Source organism: Nomascus leucogenys, chromosome 19 (assembly GCF_006542625.1).
Source record: "Nomascus leucogenys isolate Asia chromosome 19, Asia_NLE_v1, whole genome shotgun sequence".
In the NCBI taxonomy this organism is placed as follows: Eukaryota; Metazoa; Chordata; class Mammalia; order Primates; family Hylobatidae; genus Nomascus; species Nomascus leucogenys.
The window spans coordinates 45,062,663-45,074,694 of record NC_044399.1 but is presented as its reverse complement, the minus strand read 5'-3'; positions in this window follow the sequence as shown (position 1 = coordinate 45,074,694).

The window sequence follows — 12,032 nt, the reverse complement described above, 5'->3', positions numbered from 1 at the left end:
GTATGAGCCACTTTCTCTGAGGTAGAAAATTTTCACTGATTTTATACAGGCATCTGGACTAAGATCTGGCATCTGGGGTGTCCATAACTTCTACCCTGGTACTCAGCCCTGGCATCTTCAAGATGCCATTGCTGTATGCAACATAGTACCCTCCAGATGTCTCTCTACTTTCCCCCCATGTCAGTCAAGATCCAACCAGCAAAGCAGACCACTAGGAGATATATGTTAAGATATTTCTTGCGGGCGGTGGCTACGCTGTAATCCGCATTGGGAGGCGAGGGGCGGATCACGAGGTCAGGAGATCGGACACGGTGAACCGTCCTACTAAAAAAAAAAATAGCGGCACGGGGGGCGTGTAGCACTCGGAGGGAGGCAGGAGATGGCGTGAACCAGGAGGCAGAGCTTGCAGTGAGCGAGATGCGCCACTGCACTCAGCCTGGCGACAGAGCGAACTGTCTCAAAAAAAAAAAAAAAAAAAAAAAAAAAAAAAAAAAAAAAAATATTGCAAGAAGGCTTACATGATTAAGGGTGCTGTCTAAGCAAGTCCAAAATCCATAGGGCAAGCTGTCAGGAAAGGCAGGGTGGAACTCTCAGGCGGGGACTGATGCTACTGTCCACAGGCAGAATGTCTTCTCATTCAGGGAAGCCTGAGGTCTGTTCTTAAGGCCTTTTGACTGATTGAATCAGGACCATGCAAATTATCTACGATAATCTCCTTAAAGTTAACTGATTATAAATTTTAATCACATAAAAATACCTTCACAGCAACACCTAGATTAGGATTTGAATGACAGGGAGCTGTTCTAGTAGCCTACCCAATGTGACATTAAAAAGAGCATCACCTCCCTCCTGTACAAGCTCTTTGTCACAAACCCAGGCAGTAACATACATGGCCACACTCAGCCCTGGATTTCTATCCCTATTAAGAATATTGACTGTATAGAGGCCACAACTATTTGAAGTTTTCATCCCCATCTTCCATATTTTATGTTGGAGAGTCTCAAGAACCTCTCATTGCACTAGTCATCTCTCACTTTTTTATCCTTTCATGGCTCAGTCTCCGTTATTAAAATGGAAGTTTAGAAAGTGCCCAGTATAGCATCACCGCCACTGAGACCTAGAGCAATGGAAAGAAAACTCTCCAAGTCTGATGCAATAATTTCCTCAACTGTTACCGTAAGAGGAAACAGGAGAGGGAAGTCAAACTGTGGCCTGGTTTTAGTCCAGGTACCTGGTTTGAGTTTCGCCTAGGCAAAGGCCACCCAGAGTTGGGTACAAGAGTGCACCTCCTCCTTCCTTTTTTTTTTCTTCCTCTTTTGCCACTTATCACAGCAAAAGCATAGCCACTCTTGTAACAGCTGTCTCTGGGGCTCTTACTCTGCCCTCTTTATAGCATCCCTGCACTTTTAGCCAAGATTTTTGCATACTAGGGCAAGAGACAAAGCCCAAAACAAAGATGATTTTACCAGAAGTCACAATTTGCCACAACAATGGTCTGGCTTTTGGGTTGAGCTTCCAGAGTTAGGAGACAGGAAAGGAGGATTCACTAAAAAAAATTAATAAAGGGAGTTAAAGTAGTGAAGTTTATCTTCAAAGGCATAGGCTTTGGCATAATTTGTTTTATTAAATAATCATATGACCTTTAACAAGTCTCCTACGCTTCTTGTGTTTCCGTTTTCTTGCCTGTAAGTAGGAGGAAAGACTGAAGAATCACTAAATTCGCTTAATAGTTCCACCCTTCTTGGAACCTCTGGACATGGAAGCAACACAACATGGAGAAGAGCCAGCCAGGAAAAGGACAGAAGAGAAATTTAAAGAATAAAGTAGAATTAAATGGAAAAGGAGGCAGAGAGGGAGTGAGGGAGGAAAGGAGCAAGAGAAAAGGAATAAGGAATGAGAGAAGAGGTGGGGTGCATGAGTAATGTTCAGGAACACGTGGGTATGGATCAAGATGGAATGGTGGGAACTGTGGCAAACTGGAGAGTTTGTGGCCAACTAAAGAAGGCAGCTGCTCTACCCAACTACTGTCATGGCAAATACAGATCTGGTCTTGCCAGGTGTTAGAATTTTTCAAGAGAACTCTGAAATCTGGATTCTTATGTGTTATCAGCCCATTTTTAAGTGTGGGCAAACTAATTCACATTTGAGAGAACAATATGCAGAACAAGCATAACATGTCTGCAGGGAGAGCATCACTTCCAGGTGAGGCATTCACCTGGTGCACAACATTTAAGGAGGCACCAAAACCTCAGTAATCAACATAAATGATATTTTATGCAATATTTTTAAATGAAAATTAATACAAAATGCATTAAGAACAAGATATCAAAATTTTAAATAAAAACAGGATACAACTCTACACTTCCAAAACTCCCATCCCTCATTTTACCGTAATTCTGTCTCTGCACCCTTTATAGCCTCTGGATTAAAGGCTCACTGATTCAGAGCATGGTGATGCCATAAATGCAAGTAGGAAACCAGAAGAAAAGCAGGCTTGGAAGTGAAGATAATTAATTCAACAGCAGGCATTTGATCTGAGATACTGTGTGGGCCTCTGGGCAAATAAGCCTCTAAGCATTTCAAAATGGGAAAGTAATATCCATAAGTAGAAGAAAAATTAATACTTATTCTGTGTCTATCCTATGCCAGACAGTCAACATATATCACCTCCTCTACTGACAATTCTCAAATGACGTGATAATTATGAGATTTAATCTCCGGTTAAGAGATTTTCTAAGGGATATTAAAGTCACTGCACCAAGGTCACACAAATGGACAGTGGTGCAACTGACTTCTAGGTCTGTCTTACTCCAAAATCCATTATTTCCTGTAAACTATGCTATTTGGAGCAAGTCACATGCATTTGCGTATCATCCATAAGAGGGAATGTTGGATGCTCTGTGGCTGGCTGAGATTCTCAGGAAGTTAAAATGACCCTTGCTGTTAATCAAGCCTATGTCATTGTCCTGATGACTTACTCAGGGACAGGGACCTTGCCAATCCTACTCCGGGGCCTGGGATCTTCAGTTTGGAGCCTAGAATCTTTGGTTTGGAACCTTTCCACACACCAACAAACTTTCCCTGCAGTCACTTGGTCTTCTACTATTATAAGCACTGAATTCTGTGCTCCACTTACATATCAAGATGCCTGGTTTCCTTCTGTATTTACTCACCACTGCAACCTTGTTAAAACTATGCTGGTTTCCGTACTCTTTGGAGCCTGTCTGTGCCCTGATCACCAATTTCTCTTAGGACTTGCATGTACGTCCACAGCAGCAACCCTATCGCTTTGATAGTGTAGCATCAGGAAGGTCATTACTCTTCCTAATGTGCCCTATTCAGAAATCTGTTAATCAAGGCAAACCTAGGTATGTCTCAAGGTATGACATTCCCAAACCTCTTGTTTAGTCTTATTTTCCTAGCACCTCTTACATAGATGATCTACCAAAAAGTGGGGGGGCAGGGTAATTTGTTTCTGAAATAAACTTTCTGTCTTTCCCCCTCCACATATTTCCTACAGTTTTGTCCTTCCCTTAGATCACCGTCCTCTCTTTATTCCACCAGCATGAATCCTATTACACTTCTAAGAATAGCTTATATTTCACCATCGCCAAGAAATTTTTTTCACAAGCCCAGCCTGAATCAATCACTCTGTCCATGAACTATGATACTGTGATTCCTTAAACATTTGTTTGTCATCTTTGATTAATCGCAGGTCAGCCTTATCTCCCTAACTAGAGGGAAGTTTCTTAAGGACAGGGCCTACCAATGTCTTATGCTTTGAAGATCTCCCCAAAGCTTCAAGCATAATGTAAAAGAATCAATAAATATTCACTAATCGATGTGTTTCTATAGCAGGGAAACCTCAAGTTACAGGCCAATTTCTTCCTAAATGTCCTTAATTTTGCTCACTATCTTTTTATTTCTAAAATACAAATAGCATTCCATGACATTTCAGGGGTATTATCAAGAAGAAGGTAGCAGAGGTATTTTTGAGATACGTACTGATATATTTTCTTTTTTGTATCTTTCTTTGCAATCCTTAAGCATTCTCTGCCCCTAGTAAGGTAAGGGCAGACCCAGCTAAGAAAGTGGGATTTGAATAAAGGGAGTCACAGCCAGACAAGAAAAGGAAAAATAGAACCCTTCTGACCAAGGGAAAAGAAACTAAGTAGAGAAAGAAAGAAGTAGGAAGTTATTCATGAGTATCCTCTGACCTCTGAAGACAGGCTGTGGTCATCAGGCATCAGGAGGGATGACAGAGTCAACTAAGAGAAGGATCACCATTACATCTTGACCATGCAAAAGAACAAACAAAAATCACATCAGTCATCTTCCATCAGCAGCAGAGGATACACAGCAATAAGGACAGACTTTGCTGCCCAGAAACCATCAAAATAAACCCCTCAACGGGAATCCAAGAAATGTACATGGGGCACTCCTTTAACACCATGTGGAAACAAGGTCTTCATCCAAGGCTGAGAACCATCTCGGGGAGGGTGGGAAAGGAAGGAGAAGATACTTGAACTAATTACCAATTCCCTCTTTTAAAATTTTGGTTTAAACTGGAGGAAAAATTAAATTAATTTCAATTGACAAATTTTGTCTTTCTTTCTACAAGAATAAGGGCTTGAGGACAAATGTTACAAAATAAAAAAAGATAGTTTTCTTCACACATCTGAGTTAAAGTGTGCCAATTTTGACACATATCCCTCCTCACAATAAATTTGCAGTGAATATTTTGTACATAACTTTAGAAAGCAACTTACGCTACAAAACTAAGGACACTGCACCACTAGACGTGCTTTAATCCCTTGTTTTCCTGACTTAACGTACGTTAAGAAAAAAATTTTCCTCAACTAAGGAAAGAAAAAACATTATCATTATGACATGAAATGCAGTGAAATTCTGCTCCATTAGATTTTGCTAAGAAGAAGAAAGTGTCAGACGAGGAGATTTCAGGGATGAGTTATTATATTTGCAAATTAGTATAATGAAAATTACCGAGGCAGTTGCCGTGAATTTAAATGAACTGTGTACTTTTTCCTTAAGTTTTAATATAAAATAATTGTTCATTTCTTCCAAGAAATAGGTAAAATTGCTGATTCTTTTGCATAAATCAATATGCTTTGAAAAATAAAGCTAATAGCCCAATAAAGTTGATAAAATATAGCTGTATAAGCTGTAGAGTTGTATGTGTCCAGGGCTTTATTCTAGGACTAAATAGCAGTTTTTATTTCTAGTCAACTACTGTATTTATCAAATTATGTCCTTGACTCAGGAAAGCTTTAATGTCTCAAATTTGTCCTTTTTTTTTTTTTTTTGAGAGTCTCACTCTGTCACTGAAGCTGGAGTTCAGTGGCACTGTGTCAGCTCACTGAAACCTCCGTCTCCTGGGTTCAAGCAATTCTTCTGCCTCAGCCTCCCGAGTACCTGGGATTACAGGTGCCCACCATCATGCCCAGCTAGTTTTTATATTTTTAGTAGAGACGGCGTTTCACCATGTTGGCCAGGCTGGTCTTGAACTCCTGACCTCAGGTGATCCACCCACCTCGGCCTCCCAAAGTGCTGGGATTACAGGCATAAGCCACCGTGCCCAGCCTCAACATTGTCCTTTGAGTTTAAGAATTTAATTTTTAAAGCAGTAAGATTGACCATTATTATATTTTTGAGAGTGTTTTGTAATATTGCAAGCAATTACACGTGTGGAAAACTAGTTATACAAAAACAGTACTCTTATGACTGTTCATTGCAGAAACATATATAGGTTGCTCTATCTTCACTAAGATTATGCTATCATACTTCAATAGTTACAATGTTAAGTTTTAATATATGTAAAAAAGGGATATTTTTATCCAATAATTCCAATAATGAGAATTTTTTTAACCATTTTGCTCTTAATCATACAGCCTTTCCAAAAAGACATTCAAAGAAATACAGCTAAGCATAATTAAAAAAAAAGCTTCTATTAGGGATGAGGGATAACAGTTCTGTAATTTTACGTTATTATGTTAAATATATTTTACTAAATATTAGATGGTAATGCTAATGGATGTTCACCCCTCAGCTTCTGCTATGTAGCAAAATTACAAAATGTGTTTTTAATTAGTCTAGCACACTGGTTAAGTTTATCTGACATCTATTTGAAATTAAAATGACATAAAATATTATATAGAAAGTTTTAACTCTAATAATCCAAAAGCACTTTAATCAGAAAACTCTTTTGTATATAATTATGGTACAATGTTGCTTATTTTTATCCTAAATCTTTAAAAATTTGGCAGAACAAATTGCTCATTATGTATTCTGATGCCATAAAGTAAAAACTTAAACCAGATTTATTTTGCTGTTCTGTAAATAAGAAAATTAAACTAGATAATTTCCATGATTTCCCAGATTCTCAGATTATCTACTCTGTTTACCTAATTTTTCATGCTAGAATTCAGCCATAAGGACATCTATCTTGAAAATCTCTTAAAATGCAAAACAATCATGGCAGACACACAGATTATATGAGCTCAGAGGGATCTGAGGTTTGGACTGTTCCTCTGGCATTACATGCATGTATTAAAGAAATGTATCTTCTATTTATGTAGGCCAATGAATATTTTTCTCCTTGTAGATTTCAGGGTGTGAGCCACTTTCAGATAATAGTAACATTAATGATGATGATGGTGATGATGATGATAGTGAGCTATACAGTGTGTGTTCAGTACTTTACAAATTTTTTTTAACTTTTTTTATTTCAATAGGTTTTTGGGGAACAAGTGGTGTTTGGTTACATGCTTAAGTTCTTTAGTGGTGATTTCTCAGATTTTGATGCACCTGTCACCCAAGCAGTGTACACTGTACCCAATGTGTAGTCTTTTATCCCTCACCCCCCTCCCACCATTTCCCCTGAGTCTGCAAAGTCCACTGTATTTGGCATCACATTTCTTTCTGTCCTAACTACAGGGTGCTTTGATAATCTCTTCAGTTTCTAAACTGTAGGATGTTTCTCAGAAAAAGGTCTGATTTAATTCTCACCCTAGAAAAAGCCTGAGAGCTGTCCCTTAGAGAAAGTGAGTCAAAATGAGCATCAGTGCTCATTCAGACCCCACTGCAGTTAGATCCATCTCCGGTTCTGCCTGGGCATCCCAAGATATTGACTGGGAACTCACCAAAGCTTGACTTCAAGGGAGTGTGACATGTGAAGAAAAATTTTTAACAACTTAAGATGCTGTGTGTGTGTGCACACACGCACATGTATACACATACATATACATACACAGAACTTAGGGCAAGTTTTCAACTCTGTACAGGTATTCCATTTTTCACCTGTAAAATTAAAGAAATGCAGTAGATGATCTCTAAGCCCCTGCCAGTTCAAAAATTCTATGATTCCTCCAGTCAAATTTCTTTCTCCCCACCACCCTTCAAAATGGTGATGGATGCAACATAAAATTTTTCAATAAAAAGGGAGTACAATTTCACTTTAAATGAGAGGTTACACATCTAAATGGCATATTGTAAAAATAATCAAATTTACACTAGCCCTGAAGTTTAAAAAAATTAATATTCGTTGTTAAAACAGAAAAAAATCAATACGAACCCAAGGCCTTAAGTAGAAATATTTTCTTTTATTTCTGTCATTAAAAGTAACCCAACTAAAAATGTTTGCTCAACGTCAAGTCATGCACACACCCTTGCATCAAAAGGAACAATGAAAGAAATTATCACGATAGGAATGTAGCATCACAGTGTAATTAAAAAGTAAGGACACTTTCAAAATGTATATGATATTGACGGGACTAAAAAAGTTTACACACTGTCATTGGCCACCCTGCAACAATGTGAGTATTCAAAAAAGAAGAAAAACGATAGTCAATTAAGTTTAAAATCAAATCAATTGGTACAAATTGAGGAATTAAATGTCCACTACCATATTTTAAAAAGAGAAACAATGAACATAAAACTACAAAAGAGAAGTGGTCTAACAGAGTTCTCCACCAAATCTCATGTTGAGAGGTAATCCCCAGTATTGGAGGTGTTTGGGTCATGGGGGCGGATCCCTCATGGCTTCCTGCTGTCCTTGCAATAAAGAGAAGATCTGGTTGTTTAAAAATGTGTAGCACCTCCTCCACTCTCTCTCTCTCTGCTTTCGCCATGTGACATGCCCACCCCTATTTCACCTTCCTTCATGAGTAAAAGCTCCCTGAGGCCTCCCTAGAAGCCAAGCAGATGCTGGCACCATGCTTGTACAGCCTGTAGAACCATGAGCCAATTAAACCTCTTTTCTTTATAAATTACCTGGTCTCACATATTCCTTTATAGCAACACAAGAAGAGCCTAACGCGTGGTCCTAGCAAAATAGAATCACTTTGCATTAATTTTAATATGGAGAAGAATGTTAATATATGTGAGGATTCTGCTGTATTAAATATATAAATTACGGAAATGTATTGTTCTCATCCTGTATAAACAGAGTGGATACAAGGAATTGGAATAGTCCAAACAGTCTCAGTAATGACGGAAACTGTTCCAAGAATAAGAAAGATAGTCATCACTACTGATCACATACAACAACCCAGTGGAAGATGACCCAAAGCCAATCAGCACCACTGGCCATGCACAACACAACTGCGTTCCAGTTGGATGGATTAGCCAAATATTCTAAAAAGAAAATTTTCCCGTGCAGGCTTCATCCCTTGTCTCCTAGGAGACAAAACCTCAATGGCTTTGCTAATTAAAATAAGGTATTAAGATATAATAGGTATAATTTTCCAGTAATGCTTGCCAAGCAGGTCAAAATATAATAATTTCAGGACAATGTATATAACATTACCTCTAAGGAGAAATTAACATATCATCTGGAGGAAAACACCAAGTCCCAAACAACTGCATCCCACATCTGACTAACAGGGAAGCTGTGAAAGGAGGTCAGTTTGTGGCTGTGTGCCCAGCTATAACTTGAGCCAAAAGGGCTGTGCTTTCTAAAAGGAAGAACGGGAGAATGGTTATTGGAGAACCACTGGAGCACTCTGCCATGGGGGAATATTATTTAATGGATTTATGGAGAAAAAGTAGAGATTAGAGCACATTTAAACAATACGGAACATTCTTCTCCCCACTTAATAGTCCTTAAAAAAGAAAATTTCAATCGACATCCCTTCTACTGCTTATATACATTCTAATGTTTCTTTTTGCTGAAAGAGTAAAAATTAGTTAACTGTCAACTTATAGTTTCATTTCTAAAACTCATTAAAAAGAAAATTATGCTTTCTCAACCATTTAAAAATAAATATTAGTTTATTTTTAACTTACTTAACTTCTTAATAGGGAAAAAATATGTAAAGCATAGTGCTACCCATAAAATATGTAAAATAATGTACTCAAGACAACACTACATAATTATTAGGTCATAGAACACCCTAGTGAAAACAATAGTTAAAACAGAAAAAATAATAAGCTTTAAAAAACTACTAGCATGTTTTAAAAATTAAGCTGAAGTTACAAAGCAAACGTTTTATTTAATATTTATTTTATACATGAGGACTAAAAAGAACATTACTAAAGTATGCTAAAAGTGCTTCTTCTTTAATATAAGATGGTTTGCTATTGAGCTTCAAGCTAAAACACGTTAAACCTGTCAATGAAAATGGTATTATATAATAAGGTTTTTATACTGCTATGGCTTGGATGTTTGTCCCTCCAAACCCCATGCTGAAATTTGATCCTCAATGTTGGAGGTGGGGCCTAATGGAAAGTATTGGGTCATGGGGGTGGATCCTTCAGGAATGGCTTGGTGCCGCTCCCTCTGGTAGTGAGTGAGTTCTCTCTCACACAAAGCTGGATTGGTTCTGAGGAAATGGATTAGCTCTTCCAAGAGTGGTTGTTATAAAGACAGCACCCTTGGGTTTTGTCCCTCTTCACCCATGCCCACCTCCCCTTTGACCCTCTCTGCCATGCTTCGAGGCAGCACAAAAGCCCTTACCAAAACCTGAGCAGATACCAGTGCCGCACTTCTTGTACAGACTGCTGAACCATGAGCGAAATAAACCTCTTTTCTTTATAAATTACCCAGTCTCAGGTATTCCCTTACAGCAACACAAAACAGACTACGATGTATATTTACCTTCCACTTGTGCAAAATCATTTCTTAAGAATCTCAAATATAGTAAATTAAATATTTAAATATTTATGTGTTTTAAACAATGGAAATTAGTAAAGGACAATCAAAATGATAATATTTCAGTAATTAAAACTGGAAATCCAAAAATACGCTTTATAATTATTGGCAATAATCACATACTGATATGCTTTTGCTCAGATGAAAATGTGTGAAGAATTTTATTTATTTATAGATGTTCTTTTTAAAACACGAATAAATTTCAACTATTGGTGTAAAACATTTCAAAAATCAAAATTAATGATTTTACATCAATAATAGACATTTTGGGGCCAATAATTTCTATGTGGTGTTAAATTATTTATATTAGAAACCTATTGCAAGTCAACAGTCATATGTCAGTCAAAAGTGTCTGTAAAACAAATGTGTACATTGTATTATTTGTTAAGTTTGTTAAGTTGATCTTAAGTAAAATGTTACATGCACTATTTCTTTTTGGGGTTTTTTTTTTTTTTTTTTGGAGACAAGAGTCTCGCTCTGTTGCCCAGGCTGGACTGCAGCAGCGCGATCTCAGCCCACCGCAACCTCCACCTCCTGGGTTCAAGCAATTCTCCTGCCTCGGCCCCCTGAGCAGCTGGGACTAAAGGCACATGCCACCACGCTCAGCTAATTTTTTTGTATTTTAGTAGAGATGGGGTTTCACCATGTTGCCCAGACTGATCAAAAAACTCCTGAGCTCAGGCAATCTGCCTGTCTCAGCCTTCCAAAGTGCTAGGATTACAGGCGTGAGCCACTGCGTCCAACCTAAATGCACTATTTTTAAGGAAAATGAATCCTGATTTCCTCAATCATCAGTCAGGTAGTTTGTGAAATGACTTTCATTTGCAATCAAAATATTTTCCTTTCTTAGCCCCTCTTATCAACAACTAGGAGGAAATGTACAATATGAAAGCAGGATCCTCTCAACTGGCTTCCATCATTGTCCATTATTAGTTTTCAAATATTTTCTCCTCTGGCCCATATGGCCCCCTCACTCGGGCATTTCTTATCTGCTGGGATTAACCTCAATAATTTCCATACCATTCAAGAAATACATAAAGCAAGAGAGAGTGAAACTTTATAGTGAGTACATTGAATCTACTCTACAACTTACTTAAGAAAAATAAAGGACTTCACTTGTTTTTCTACAATACGGTGCATTGGGAATCATGAAAAATACTCATCATACAGCACACTTTAAAAACCTGGATTCAGTAGTGGGGTAAGAGAGAAGACAAGGAGATGGAAAGTAAAGGAAAGGAGAAGGGAAGGGAAGGGAAGGAAAAGGGGAAAGGAAGGAAAGGGAAGGGAAAGGGAAAGAAAAGAGAAGTGAAAGAGAAAGGAAATGGGAAAGGGGAAAGAAAAGGAAAATGAAAAAAGAAAAGGAAAATGAAAAAAGAAAAGGAAATAAACTTCTATAACTGCATAGAAGAACTGAGAAGAAATTGAGAACAATCCTCAGAGGCCACAAAATGACAAGTGTAATCCAGAGGGGTAATAAATGCTGATGTTGGTATCTGTCATGGGAATATCCACTAATCCCTAGAGGTCCATAGCTTCATAGCTGGATATACAAGGGCCCACAGCTGGCTGTACATTGCCAATTTTCTGTCCCTTGTATCAACCTCTTGGCCTGAGTCTCCTTCTGCATTCTCCAGTCCTACTGCCACTTGATAACCAAGCGTTGACCCACACCCTGCAAATGACCCAACACTTCAAAGCCCAAATCTCAGCTAACTCAATTATTTCAAGGCACCAGAAAGCCAGAAACAGCAGGACTGTCACTAAGAACAGAGAGAAGGAAGCCAGAGTTTACTTTATCCTAAAACAACGATGAGCCCCAATCTCACCTACAGTGACTCAAGTAGCCCAGAAGTCTCTTCAT